The 14,793-nt window shown below is 42.8% G+C and overlaps 1 pseudogene; it reads right to left on the bottom strand.

Moving 5' to 3' along the window:
- Positions 1-14,207, bottom strand: part of LOC130693968 (synaptojanin-1-like) — an 81,166-nt pseudogene extending 66,959 nt beyond the window's left edge.
- Positions 14,208-14,793: the final 586 nt, after the last annotated feature.

The following is a 14,793-nucleotide window of genomic DNA, read 5'->3' as shown; positions in this document are numbered from 1 at the left end:
GCCTTGTGTGAGACCTGCCTTCGGTTGTGTACAAATCGACAAAACTTATGCTCACACAGAGAAGTAACGTTTTTCAAACTGTTCATGCCCTGCGTAATAATGCTAAACGTAAATGGAGACATATCATACTTTTATTTCACATCAGTAAATTAAACTTGCATAGTACGTTCGTATTTGAAGGCAAGAGATCCGGCATGAGCTTAACGATTTTTAAGGCCTCGGTGTACCAGGTATTAGCTGACGTTGTTACATGCACTGAAAGACCTTATTTAAATACACTGAGTAATCGCTTTTCACACTCAATAGCACACAGATATTTCCCTAATGTATGGAGTGGGTGAGGGGGGTTATCCTTACGGAAATAATCCTCTCATTATTACGATTTCCACCCTCTCATCTCTTAACCTAGGCCATCTGGGCGGCGTCCAACCCATAGAAAACAACTTGATTTTTATTGCAACACACGTGGAACACAACATGCTCAACTGCTTTTTCAAATCGGCTGCATAATACAGTAGCTCCCCAGTTACTAATTCAGGAGTGTTAAGACAAAAAAACGTCACATGAGAAGCCGCCCAGCATCACCATCACCATAGTTTCACTTATTTATTAATTTGTCTCATGAAAACTGATAAGAATCAAAATCGGCTACTACTTGAGACAGACACTGGTTCGTGAACTAACGTTGGCAAAGTTTCCGCGTGACCGCTCCATATGCGGGCAGGACAACTCGGCCGTTCAGATTTTGTGTATTTGAAAATTTCTAGATGTTTTTCTAATTTCAGAAAAATAATTTACTGCATCTAGTCATTTTGCTATGGCTTTAAGCATATGCTGCAACTTACAGTTCATAAAGAAACGTAGTTGTCAGTAACTTGGTCTTTATTACCTTGTATTTTTATGTCTCTTCCCAGCAATCATGTGGCTCCCACAATTGCAGGGCCTGCGAGTACACGTCCATGTTAGGGAGCTGAACTGCCAGGTTGCCAGTTCCCAACAGGACGTGGTGAGAAACAACAGAATGCAGTCATTACAAGGTGCATGTGGTAAAAAAAAATAAAAGACTGATGTTCTGTGTTATTGTAACTGTGGGGAAAAAATAAGTTGAAGCAAATTTAGGATCGTCATTATTCATTTTTGTCATTTATTGTTAATCCTGTAATTCTAGGCTTGACATGGCGTTATCATTATAGGACGTATCTTTATTTCCCCTGTAAACTGGTGAAAATCAAGGCGAAAGGTTTCGATTTGTGCAACAGTAGAGAATACCCTAGTTTTCACAGATTATGTGGGTTTCAATCGCAATCGCCAACAGCCGGAAGGGAAGAGAATGTCTTCAGGTACATGACAACGTCATTAAAGGACAACAATATTATACCTCATTTCTTATTACCAATGCCACAGGCTAGTGGCGTGCATTAGGGGTGCAAAATTCTTATAAAATGAGGATAAAACAAATATGGAATACGTCGAATGGGCTCATGGAACAGCAACGGTAGTATATCGAGTGTCACACAGCTGTTCGCTATCAAGTCTACATTATTTTACAATCATGGGTAAGTATCACGTTTTCAAACTTAATAACACGTTTTATTAATAAATTCGTGGTAGATTCTTTCAGAGTTTTGACTTTTCCTTCAATTAGTTGCACCATTTTGATAAGGCCCTTTGTTTGATTCATTTATTAAATCGCATTCGTTTTCCACTTGTAGCTAACTAGGCCATAAGGCTGCTGTTGGCTGTTGTATCTTGATGGCTGGTGAGTCCATGGGTGGACCAATGGGCTCGTTTTCTTCTGGATACTATACACCACTCCGGCGTCCTATACGACACCACCAAGGCACCCGAGCACTACACAGCGAAGAAGCCGAGTATTACACAACAGCATACGCTACTCCAAGCTACTACACCGATGCTCCCAAATACTACGCAACGAAAGCACAGGAGCATTATACAATGGCCGTGTGGGTATCCATCAGTCATCACCAAGGAAAATGATACTCTCTCGATGAGTGTATACAAGGAATATGCACTCGAGGGATATCGTGTTTGCTACCTACTAGCAAACCAGTTCAGTGGTTTCTCATTTATAACGGCCTGGACGAAAGTCAATCAAAAAAGTATGGTTTCTGAGATTATGAAACTGTTATATATAATATTCAGTGGTCGCCAAATCATAAACGATTTAAATAAAAAATGATTTAAATCACGATTTAAATCGGATTTTTATGATTTTGATTTAAAAATCATTTTTAAAATGGGGATTTTGATGATGATTTTATCGTTCACACAAATCGATTCCAAATCAAAATCAAATAGTGTTTAGGTTTACTTTAAGTACAGGCCCATTAGCCATTGTTCGTATTCCCTTTTGACAGGATTATAACAGAACATAGTGTTTATAGTAAAGTATCTAGTGCTGAAGTGTTTGTGAGGATAATAAAAACATGGCTTCAAACGAATCGTTAGATGAAATTGATTTTGAGGACATTAATGTTGTTGGCTTAGAGCATAGTTCGACTCAAAATTCTTTCTTGTGGTTCAAGGTGGGTATTTTTTCCCTGTTTGTTTTTCCAAAAGATTTGACTGATTCAACTCCCCCTTACAACCAAAACATTCGTGGGAAGTGTGGATTGTGTAAGAAATTGATTTCTGGGCGTCGAGGTGCAAATACCAATTTTTCGAGACACTACGATCAGGTACAAACAATTTTATGCGAAAAGTATTGATTCTTTAAACTATGCTATTTAGATCCACCCAATTAGATTTCGCAAAATTTCATAGCAATTTAAAACCCCTGCCAAGACTAAACTACATTTGCAGCTAAAGTAGCATTTTTTTGGATTCCTATTTTCTCATCAAAGATGTTGCATTGGCCTTTTTTTCAAAAGATGTCAAAAACTATTTTGTTCTCGTCCAAAACTCTTTGCTCTTTGATCGCTAAAGATTTCGCAAAATTTCATAGCAATTTAAAGGCTACATTTAGCAAAGTAGCTGTTGTTTCTTTGACTACCGATATTTGGAGTTCGAGGCGCAGAAGTTTTCTGGGTGTGACTGCCCATTGGCTAGATGGAATTACATTAAAGCGCCACTAAGCAGCAATCGGTTTAAAGAGATTCATACGTATTACTTTATACATTATATACATTATGTCATGATTTTTTTCCATAACTTACTTTTACTTATAGGAAGTCATACGTATGACAAAATCGCAAATTTCATCCATTCCATCATTCTCGACTACGAACTTGCAGGAAAAGTCCAACATATTGTCACAGACAATGGGTCTAATTTCGTCAAAGCTATGCGGATTTATTTTGCCTCTCCCTCCATGGCTTCTGCTGATGAAAACAATAGCCAAGAAATCAGTTCTAATGTTTGTGTTGAAACTATAGAAACAGACAGAGACATGGAAGAAATTCCAGAAGAAATTCTATCCCAATTAGCTGGAGAGGAAGTCGATAGCGTGTCAGTGAATGACAATATTGAAGAAATTGATTCTTACGAGCTTCTAAGTTCTACTGTTTGTGACGACGATGAAGACAGAAACATTTGGCTACCGGCTCATATTCGTTGCGCAGCTCATACTTTAAACTTATTGGCAACAACCGATATGGAAGCTATCTTAAAATCTAACTCGTCTTTTAAGGTTTTTTTCAATCGAGCTTTGAAAAGAGTTACAGATCTATGGAACAAGTGTGGCAGAAGTACCAAAGCTAGTGATCTGGCAAAACAAATACTAGGTACAATTATTGTGTCACAATCATATAACAGTATAATTTTCATCTCTCGAAATCGTTCGGTTTGCCACCATATAGGTCGTTATCTCCCAACTCCTTGCCCAACGAGGTGGAATTCTTTGTTCGATTCCATAAACTCCTGATTTCCTTATTTGGCTCCCATGAAGTACTAAACCTATTTGAATATGTTGCAATAAACTCCTGGATTTCCTTATGTTTTGCGAAACCAGAATTCTTGCCATCCCATCTTGATAAACGAAAAGGTAACTAGTATTGATTAGTAGCCTACTGACCATAATGTATTGCCTACTATTTGAATATGTTGCAATATTGGCATCCGTCTCCCATCCTAAATTCAAGTTTACCTGGATGTTCTTCAGATGATAAACACGAGAATTAAATTCAAAAACTGTTGATTTTTCTTTGTCCTCAAATGATTTAGCCGATGAGACTAACCAAAATACGAGATCTAAGTCTGACAAAGACACTTTTGAATGTTAGATCCATTAATTAAATCTTTTTTATTAAGTACAATACTGTGCTTCCAGTGGAAAAGGGCAATTTAATCATGATTTTGCTGAAATTACTTCTAGGAAATTTACAAATTCATAGATTTATTCAACTTGAGATTTGTTTTGATTTGATTTTGATTTGATTTCAACTAAAAATGATTGATTTTTGATTTGATTGCTTTTTGAAATGTAGTTTGATTTGATTTAAAATCATTTTTCAAGTGACCATGTAATATTGTATGTTGCAATCAATTTTGTCTGATGAGTTTATTTTAAAATTTTTTTATTTCGTTGGTTTAGTGTTAAACAATATTTTTTATTTAATTATCACACGGTGCCCAAAACAAACGGATGAAAACACTTTCTCTGTGTGAATGTCGTTGGTTTATTGTTTTCCTCTACTTTCGCCATTATGTTCGCCATCAATAGGATTGCGCGTTGAGATTGTTGTCTACTGTTACGGATGTTGCCGGCGTCGGACCCAGACCGTGGGAAGCAGTGGATGATGCGGCGAATAGCGGGGAAGACGAAGATGAAATAATCCGATGGATATACAGGACAAGTATATTTACTACACAATTGGGGTACAACACAATTCACTTAGGGGTTACGCGAAGGGAAGCCAGCAATATGCGGAGCTCCTTCTTAGGACCACTTGGTAGACGGCGAGTAAACTAACTGCTTTTCATGATTGACAGCAGATGACCCGTCGCATACCTTTCGGTCTGCCATCTAACAAGGGGAGGTGGAATCGGGACACTAGATGGGGGTACATGATAGGATATAGGGTTTCTCGTAATATTCGGCTCTTCCTGACTCGAAGTTCCACGTGAAAAACACAAATAAAACACAGAGGGTTTTCTGGAACTTCGAAATGGCCCCGAAGAAAAGAAGATAAACCAAAAAGAAAACAAAAAGGAAAAACACTACTGACTACTGAAGAAGAGAAAAAAAAGTACGAGAGAATGAAAGAAAAAAAAATTCTCCCTGAGGCTCACGGCTCTTTACACCCACCCAAATGACGGCGATTTACGAAAGCAAAAAATAATAAATAACAAACAACATCCCCGGCATAAAGAAGAAAGAGAAAAAAAAAAGAAAACAAACAACGATTTATCAAAACAAAAGAAAAACAAAACATCAAATGACATCATCACTCCCCGCCCCAAGAAAAAAAAAAGAAAAAAAAACAAAAAAACACTGTAGCAAAACCAATAACTTTACCCCAAAAACGAACACGATAGAGAAAGAAGAGCGTGTACGTGTTATGTGTGGTAGTCTTTCATCCACGCAGGCCTTTTTGTCCGTCTCCTAGCTCTAGTAGTTGTTGTTGGCCTGTCTTCTTGTGGCAGCTCTTCCGACTCGGACGAAGATGCGTCGCTCGAAGATGACGAAGATGAAGACTCGTCGACTGCCACATTTTCCGAAGCGTCCCACTCCACATCCGACCGACCATGGAAGCGACGAATCTGGCAGACGTGGACGTTAAAACGCCTGTACGATGATTTCTTCCGTTGCGCGGGCAGATCTTCGACTAGGTAGATTGTTTGTGATAGCTTCCGCACCACCTGGAATGACCCACAAATTTAGGAAGAAATTTTTTGGTGGAATTTTTCTTTCTAGGCTTCCGTCGAACTAGAACAAGGTCACCATGGAGAAGCTCGGATTCCGGCTTCCGAACTCGATCTGTTCTTTCCTTGCTTTTCCGCTGTTTTTCCACAATGCGCAAACGAGCTGACGACCTCAATTCCGAAACGCGTGACAAAAAAGTGGTATGTGGTTCTTGTTCGTTCTCTTGCCAAGGAAAGAGATTCTCTATGGCCAGGACTGGTGGACGACCATTCACTAATTCAAACGGCGTTACCTCGGTTGGGGCTTGGCGGGCAGTATTAACAGCGTACGTTGCGGCTGCTAAATGTAAGTCCCAGTCCGTATGTTCGGCGTTGACGAAGGCGCATAATGCAAGGGTTAATGTAGGATTAACTCATTCCACTAATCCATTGGTCTCCGGATGGTCTGCAGTGGCCAAAATGTGTTTAATATGCCAGCGCGTTACCCACTCGGCAAATATCTGAGACGTAAAGGCTGATCCCTGGTCGCTAATAATACGTTGTGGTGTACCGTGGCGAAAGATAATGTTCGTCTCGAGGAACGACGTAACAAATTTTGTCGACGTGTCAGGAACAGCAGCAACCTCGACCCACTTCGACAAATAGTCTATGGAGACAATTATATGACGATGGCCAGAAGCAGTTACCTTAAACGGGCCCAAGTGATCAATTCCGATCAGCTAGAACGGAGAAGACGGTGGTACGATGGGCTTGAGCCGGCCAACCACCTGACCAATTGCGTGTTTGTGTGTTTGGCAAAAAGAACAAGATTGTACAAAAATTTTTACGCTCCTATCCAGCCGTGGCCACCAAAATCGACTTTTAATTTTAAAAAGAGTTCTCTCCACACCCTGATGTCGAGATGAAGGAGAATCATGACATGCTTCCAAGATTTTTCTACGAAGGATAGAGGGAATAACGAGTAGCAACTTCCTGCCAGAATGTATGTTTTTTTTATACAGAATTTTACTACGGATGACAAAAACTTGGGAAATTTTACAGGGCGTAAGGGTGTCTAATGCTACAAATATTTTCCGTAGCTGGCCGTCTTGTTGTTGCAAGAGGGCGAGCTCTTTTGAGGCATAACCGACTTCGGGTTCCCTTTACAGTGACTGCTAGACAATCATCTGGCCGAGAAACAATGCCGTCGGCAGGGTTCCTGGACAGTGTGTCCGCAACAATATTATCCGTACCTTTCACGTGCTCTATCGTGAAGGTAAACTCCTGCAAATCAAGCACCCACCTAGCAAACTTCCCCTTTAAGTCCCTTTTTTCCATCATCCACTTGACGGCTGAACTATCCGTCTTAACAAAAAAATGTCTCCCATAAACGTAGGTACGCAATTTCTTGAGTGCCCACACCACCGCCAAACATTCCAATTCATTGGCGTGATATCGTGTTTCGGTGTCCGAAAGCCTTTTGCTGATGAAAGTCACAGGTCGATGTCCTTCACCAGCATCTTGCGTCAACACTGCTCCAAGACCAGTTGAAGTAAACAAGACACATATGCCATTTTAAGCCAGCTAAAACCCTATCCATTAAACGTTGGAACGTCGCCGGAGCATTGCTCAACCCGAACGGCAGACGTGTAAACTGATAAAGACCGTCTGGGGTTACAAATGCTGTCTTCTCCCGATCTTCCAACGCTACAGGCACCTGCCAATATCCACTGGCCAAATCCAAACAAGAAAAAAAGTGCGCACCTGCTAGCCTGTCCAAAACATCGTCAATGCGAGGTAACGGATAAACATCACGTTTCGTTACCGCATTTAGACGTCTAAAATCAATACAAAAACGATAGTCACCACATTTTGCTTTACGAACTAAAACGACGGGCGAACTCCACGGGCTAAAAGATTCTTCGACAACACCGTCTTCTAACATCTCTTCAATCTTTCCCGCAATAATCTGACGTTCGAATGCTGACACCCTGTATGGCGCAGACTTCACCAGACAAGCATTCCCCGTGTCAATATGGTGCTCAACTTCGGTGGTTTGCCCAATTTCCCTTTTTGACGTCGGGAAGCATTTTCGTCGGCGTCCAAGCATACCCAGAAGTTTTTCTCGTTGACCAGAGTCTAGTCCCTCCCCAATTTTAACTTGAGTGGTGAATTTGGCTTCATCATGTGCTGGAAAAACGGTGGCACAGATCTCAGAGGCCCCGTCTGTCAAAGTAGACAAAACGGCGTCGTCGTTGACTTCAACGGCATAAAAGAAATGACGTCGCCTTAGTTTCAACTCTACAGGGGAATAATTTACAAGGGGTATCTCCGTCAGTCCTCTATTTACCGTCACGACACTGGCTGGTATCACCCACTCCTTCCCCGGCTTCGAACAACAATTGAACTTAACAAAAGCCGTACCAGAGACATTTGACGATAATCTTCACTTCACAAAGACTAGCGAGTTGGGCGGAACTACCTGGTGTCCATCTGCCTTAACTGGCATCCATCCACGTCGTTTCGAAGGCGATTCCTCCGCGAAAGACTCTATCAGACCGTAGCTTACGTCAAAATCTTCTTCATTACTCCCCTCTTCATCCAAAAATGTTTCCTCCCTGCTGCTTTCCTCGTTAATTATGTGCACCTCTTCCGCCCATCGCACTATCTTTTTCTCCTTCGTCAAAACTTCCTCTACCCTCTTTCCTTCGCCCTCTTCGATTTCCCTGTACCGTTTATTTAAATTTCTCTCAATTAACCCTATTTCCTCCCCCTTACACCTTTCCCCGTTACGTTAATCTCCCCCTTACTTGATCTAACTCCCTACTTTCCTTCGCCACTACACCCTTATTTTGCTCCTCAACTAACCCTTCCCCGACTAATTCAATTCTCCCTTCCCTTACTACAATGCTGGTTTTACTTTCCACTACCCAAGATTAACGCGAATGGAGCGGTCCTTAGTACGGTGACGGACTTGAGTTTGACAAAATTGTGCTTCCATTTAACGTTCAACGGTAGTGCTCCCTCTACTCGCACTAGCTTGTTGTCGACGCCTCTCAGTTTAGTTTTCGTGGCCTTCCGATGAGGGTCCATAAATTTCCGCACGACGGTTAGCCGTACCGCACTAACGCTAGCCCCCGAGTCGACGAGTGCCGTAACTTCCCCAACGTTTTCTACCCAGACCTTGATAAGAGGCCGGGCTGGACGACTTTCAGACAAAAAAAAACCTTTTAAGGGCGCCATTGTCCTCGACGAGATACCCCGTCGTTTTTTGCCGGACAGTCCCTAGCGATATGGCCGTGTCGATTGCACGAATAGCACAATCTTTGCGCGGGCCCTCTTGGTGCAAAGCCTCCATCACCCATCCGCGGAGCACTAGGTCCGGGATTAACAGGGAGTCGTGATAGCGACGATGAAATTTGGTTGACCAAGCGGTCTCGTAGACTTTGAAAGAGTGCGGTCAAATCCTGTGTTGCTGGCGCAGGGACAGTTGACTGAGTGGCTGTTAAAACAGGGGGCGTTGGTTGTAATGTATGTGCATTTGTAGACGCTGGCACGCTGGGCACTGGAGGCGTTAACCCAAGTTCCTCCAAGTCTCTGAGTCGCGTCAAGAAGGCCATAAAGTCTACCGGTAAGGGAGAAGTTAAGGCTGCGACGTGAATGGGGTTCACGAGACCTCTCAGCAACATCTTGATGACGTCAGCCTCCGGTAACGGGACGGGACAACGAAGGCACAATCGTCGCTTGTCCAACCCGAATTCAAGGCAAGATTCCCCTGGTTTTTGTACCCTAGACTCTACGAGCGAACTCCACTCCAAAAACGAAAGCGCTCGAGCAAAGTTTGTCACTAGTGCGGCTGACCAAAAAGCCCAGGTAGTGTGATGGTGTCCCGTTTGCACGTGCCATTAGGAGGCAGTGCCCTCGAGACGTGTCACAGCAACCAAAAGTCGATTCTCCTCTGTCCAACCCTCTAACCCACCAACGCGTTCCACATGGTCAATAAACCCTTGCGCATCTTCGCCAACAGCACCCGAGAAGCGTGGTATAGAACTGACAGCAATCGTCGACGGACGGACTGTCTGGGCAGCTGGCAAAGCGGCAGCAAGTGCTTGGATAGCTTCGTTGTTCTGTAGTTGTTGCACGTTAATCATTTCGACGAGTTGGGCAACCTGATTTTGCCTCGCCGCACCGTCAGCCGCTGCTACTTCAGCAAACCTATTCAATGCCACGATTAGCTCGTTATTGTCTGCCATGTCTGTTGATGGAGATGCTTCTGCCGCCAGTACAAACTCCAACTTCGGACAGCTCGTTTTCGTCGCAGGTGAACGCGGCACCGGACGAACAATACGTGCTCTTGCTGTTGTTTGACGAGCTTTTCCCCTCTGATTCCGCAGGTAGTACTGTGGTTCGAAGCCAAAAAAGGGATCTGGGACGTCGGGATTCAAATCCAACATGCAGAACCAACCGTACGAAAATTCCAAAATACCAAAACAAAAATAGAAAAAAAAAAAAAAAACAAGCGCGAAAGGCAAAGAAAACAAAAAGAAGGCCCAAAAAATGAGAAGAAAAAAAACAACAAAAGAGCAGAGAAAAAAAACAAATAAGTACGTTCCTACTAAGACACCTCCCCAAGATCAGGGGGAGGATCCCCAAGGTCGACAAAACAAAGCAAAAGCCAAAAAAAAAAGTTGTTGAACGCAACCAAAATGGCGAGCCAAAAAAAAAAAAGCAACACCATAACAAAAAAGTACAACAAAAAAAAAATATTCTCTGTGGGTGAGAGGGGAAACAAATCACAAAAAAAACACAAAACGCCGTCAAACCCAAAAAAGGAAAAGTGAGAAGCCGAGCGAGGTCTCACAGCGTAATTCGCACCCAAAAATCTTTTCCTTGTCCACACGAAAAAAAAGTAGAAAAGAAAAAAAAAACACTTCCGCACCGTAAATCCGATCGCTAAGGGAAAAAAAGAAGAAAAAACAAAATATCACACGTGACAAAAAAAAAACGTGTGAGGCGTCCCAAAAAAGAAAAGAAAAAAAAAAAAAAAAGGCGGAACGTGCAAGACAAAGCGGGGCGGACAAAAGGCACACCGCAAAAAAGATACAATTCCTAACTACACACAGTACAAACCAAAATCATGCGCTGGAATTGTTTATTTAATAGCCCGTGGCTATAGGTAACAAGGGTTGAAATACTTACCTGTACCGTTCCTCCACCCTTTAACAAAGACGTCGCGGCGGGATGGGATCCACTCCCCTTCGGCGCAGGTAAGGACCATCCACAATGGCGGCGACCAGGTACGCGAAAATTTTCCTTCTCACGTGGGCGGTACGCGGGTCCGCTGCAGGCAACTTTTTTTTTTTTAAAGTTGTTCGATAGCCTGGCGGAGATGAACATCCTCGATCTTCAATCCTCCTCAATCCCTATTCTGACACCAATTGTTATGGATGTTACCGGCGTCGGACCCAGACCGTGAGAAGCAGTGGATGATGCGGCGAATAGCGGGGAAGACGAAGATGAAATAATCCGATGGATATACGGGACAAGTATATTTACTACACAATTGGGGTACAACACAATTCACTTAGGGGTTACGTGAAGGGAAGCCAGCAATATGCGGAGCTCCTTCTTAGGACCACTTGGTAGACGGCGAGGTAACTAACTGCTTTTCATGATTGACAGCAGACGACCCGTCGCATACCTTTCGGTCTGCCATCTAACAAGGGGAGGTGGAATCGGGACACTAGATGGGGGTACATGATAGGATATAGGGTTTCTCGTAACATCTACCAGTCAGGTGGGCATTATAGCGATACAAAACCGACACAGCAACGCCAGGCGTGAGTGTATCGCATTCACCAGTGACGAACTTCAGGTTGGCATGGACGAGTAAAGGCAAGACAAAAACCGCATCCAACAAAAAACTCTGCGTATTTTTATACTGTACGCAATAATTTACCGTATACGCGGAACTTGACCACCGGTGTGACGTTGTCGGAACGGACATCGGCCCGTGCTGCTCGTACATAACAGCACCGGGTTTACTATTGGGATGTTACTACTTGTTGAGTTTCCTGTCAAGTTTGATGGTACAGTTGTGCCATTGAGGGTCTGACGTGCGTTAGCTGGACGACGATGCTTGACTCACTACGTCCCACTTATTTCTAATCGAAACTGCTCAGAACGTTGTAACAGAAGGAACTGAAGGCGAATTGATCATCTTATCTGTATAACTTTGTACCGTATAAGAAGGAGTCAATACGATAAGTTTGTGTTTGGAATTTTTAACTTAAATGGATGCAATAGATTTCATTTTATTATCTAAGACGGTTTCCTTGTACCTTGTGATACAAAATTAGGAAAGACAAACAATATAAACGTCGTACCAGTGCCGATCGGTAATACCACAGTTACAGGCCGTGGAGCGCTGCCTTCCGTGCAAAGGTATCAGATTATACTATGCCAACTCCATTGACGATCTTTTCCTGTCACGCAAGTGCCCATTTCGCACATATTCACATTGTCTCGAAGCAAAGCAAACAAACGACCCACAAGCCACGGATAAAACGAAAAAACTACCGGGAAAGCTAAAAGGCAAAAGAAACGACACCGAGTGCCCCAATATGATACCAGGAAACATTTCTTCCATACCTGAGTCGCAATTTCTGTTACGCAACGCTAGTTAGACATTATTTTCGCTACCTTATTTTTAATAGACGCCTAGTGGTACATGTCACAAGGAAAATTTTTCCACAATAACGTTGGGTAACCAACGTAATCCCTCACCGTACTCGAGAACACGTAGTTTCGCAATGACGATGAATTCACCATAAGCCGTAATTGATTTGAATTCACTACTTCCATTACTAGAACTAAAGTCAAGGACTATTACGGATTATGCATTTTCCTGTACTCTCTATTATGATAAATTGTATGGATAAAATCTGCGTACGTAGTAGTCCTGTTAAGCAATCTGCTTTCTTTACACGATTAGATTTCATTTGAGGACAATCACTTAATGATGTTCTTGATCAATCGCATAAAATTGAATGAAAAATATCAAATATTTTATCTCTGGGGCAAAATATAAAAAAAAGGTGAATTTAACAAACACTTTGTACCTATTGCTGTTAATTGTTTATCTCTACCTGTTCGCACGACATGATCTCTTCCGTTAAAACCTCTAAAAGTGGAACAGCATTGCGGTCATGGCGTTTGAACATTTCGCGAGGACGATGGAAAGCAAGTTCCACGTGCGTTCCGCCTCTCGACCCCTTAATGGGCGCAACAGGCTGCTTCATTCAGCCGCTGCGAGGGGCGCGGTCGAGCTCAAGTAATTTACATCACTGATTTATGAAAACTAGACCGTTAGTTTCCTGTAAAACTCTTATAAAAAAAAAACGGCGTCAAATTTTGTTACCTGAATACCGTCGGTGACGGTACCGCAAAATTTAATCAGGATTTTCCGAATATTCTCGTGAAGTGTATTTTCATCGAGGCACCATGACGTCTGTTCACTAGCACACGCACCCGCAATCGGGTCAGAGCCTCCCAACCACGTCTTCCAAGACCCATAGAGTTTTTTCTATGCGTGTAGCAAGAATTTCTATGTCTATGAAGGCCATCACAGGCCTATCATCACTCTGTTTTAGTTCTGCACGACCGTAACAGGCAGTTCATCCTTGGTTTTTGACCATGATCACGTCGTTCGCGTAACAGTACACGATCTATTCATGCCGGGGTGTCATAATCGTGAGAGAAAGGATAGTATTTGTGCATTGGCGAAAGCTGAATTCACATTCAACGTAATTCACGAATGCCTTGCGCTTGTTGAATTTTTTAAAACGAAATCTGCTGCTCCACTTTGCTTCCATGATGGAGAGAGATGCGTCGCGTGACCTTGCGTAGTCAGCATTGCGCTCAACCCACTGAGATTGGCCACCGGCAAAGTGGCTGCAGATAAAACACAGCGAAGTGTTGCGCAGCAAAAAGCGGATAGGTACGCCACTTTTATTTCCCATTGCACCACCAAGCCCGGTTTTGACTGACTCTGTGGCCACGTCTCGCACGTCAACCGCTAATTCGTGTCGAATAAAAACGTAGCGACATACGCCAACAAGTTGAACATAGGTCAGTAACGCGAATGGGCGATCCCGTGAAAGCACCTTGAACGAAATCATTCACACATTGCTGAATGTCTAATTGGTTGATTTCATGTCCACTAAAACCTTTGTAGCTCAGTTGCCTAGGCTTTGGCGTTCTCACTGCTCGCTGCCATCCATAGTCTTTGGTCCACCATGTTAAAATAATACCATGGTTGTTAGGTAGAAGTTAAAGCAGCTAACACAAACAGTCACTGTGATTCTGGAGGTTTCCACTCTGCATTCTTGGTGATAGTCGAACATGGTATGAGGCATCGACTCATAACAGCGTTTCTGGTCAGCTTGGAAGAGTTGACTAAGTGAAGCCTTCTTTTGCACCGACCATGTAGAGACCGAGTAGATTCACGATAGCTGTGTCATGATAACGCCCTTGCATGAGCTTCAAATGGCGTTCTAGAGCTGGTGAAGAGGCTTCGGGGCCGCGTGAGAATCTGACTTTGGGGGCCGCGTGAGAATCTGACTTTGTGCGACCCTACTTGAACTCCTGGTTTCAACGTACGGATTTCAACACTGCCACATGTTACTCGTAACAGCCAGTGAGAACAATCAATTCCATAGTGTTGCAATGGTAAGTGCAAAAGCCTGCCAATTTTAGAGGATCATTTTTAAAATTATAATTGTACAGTGAACCAGCCTATAGGGAATATCTACCTATTCCAGAAGAATCTGTTGTCTGTTCCACGATTCTGCTGAAGCTTTTGGGTGCATAATGTAGCATCAGTTGGGTCTTCACCAGATGACTAGAGGAAATAGAATGTTCCAGAGTTAAACAGCTTCCGAAAGCTCGGTCACTCTCTCTCTTCTACTGTCTGTGGCCTTCAAAGGTATA

The sequence above is a fragment of the Daphnia carinata genome, unplaced genomic scaffold (genome assembly GCF_022539665.2).
Source record: "Daphnia carinata strain CSIRO-1 unplaced genomic scaffold, CSIRO_AGI_Dcar_HiC_V3 NW_026453017.1, whole genome shotgun sequence".
NCBI lineage: Eukaryota > Metazoa > Arthropoda > Branchiopoda > Diplostraca > Daphniidae > Daphnia > Daphnia carinata.
The sequence above is the reverse complement of the archived record's forward strand: the minus strand, read 5'-3'. Positions and strand labels throughout refer to the sequence as shown.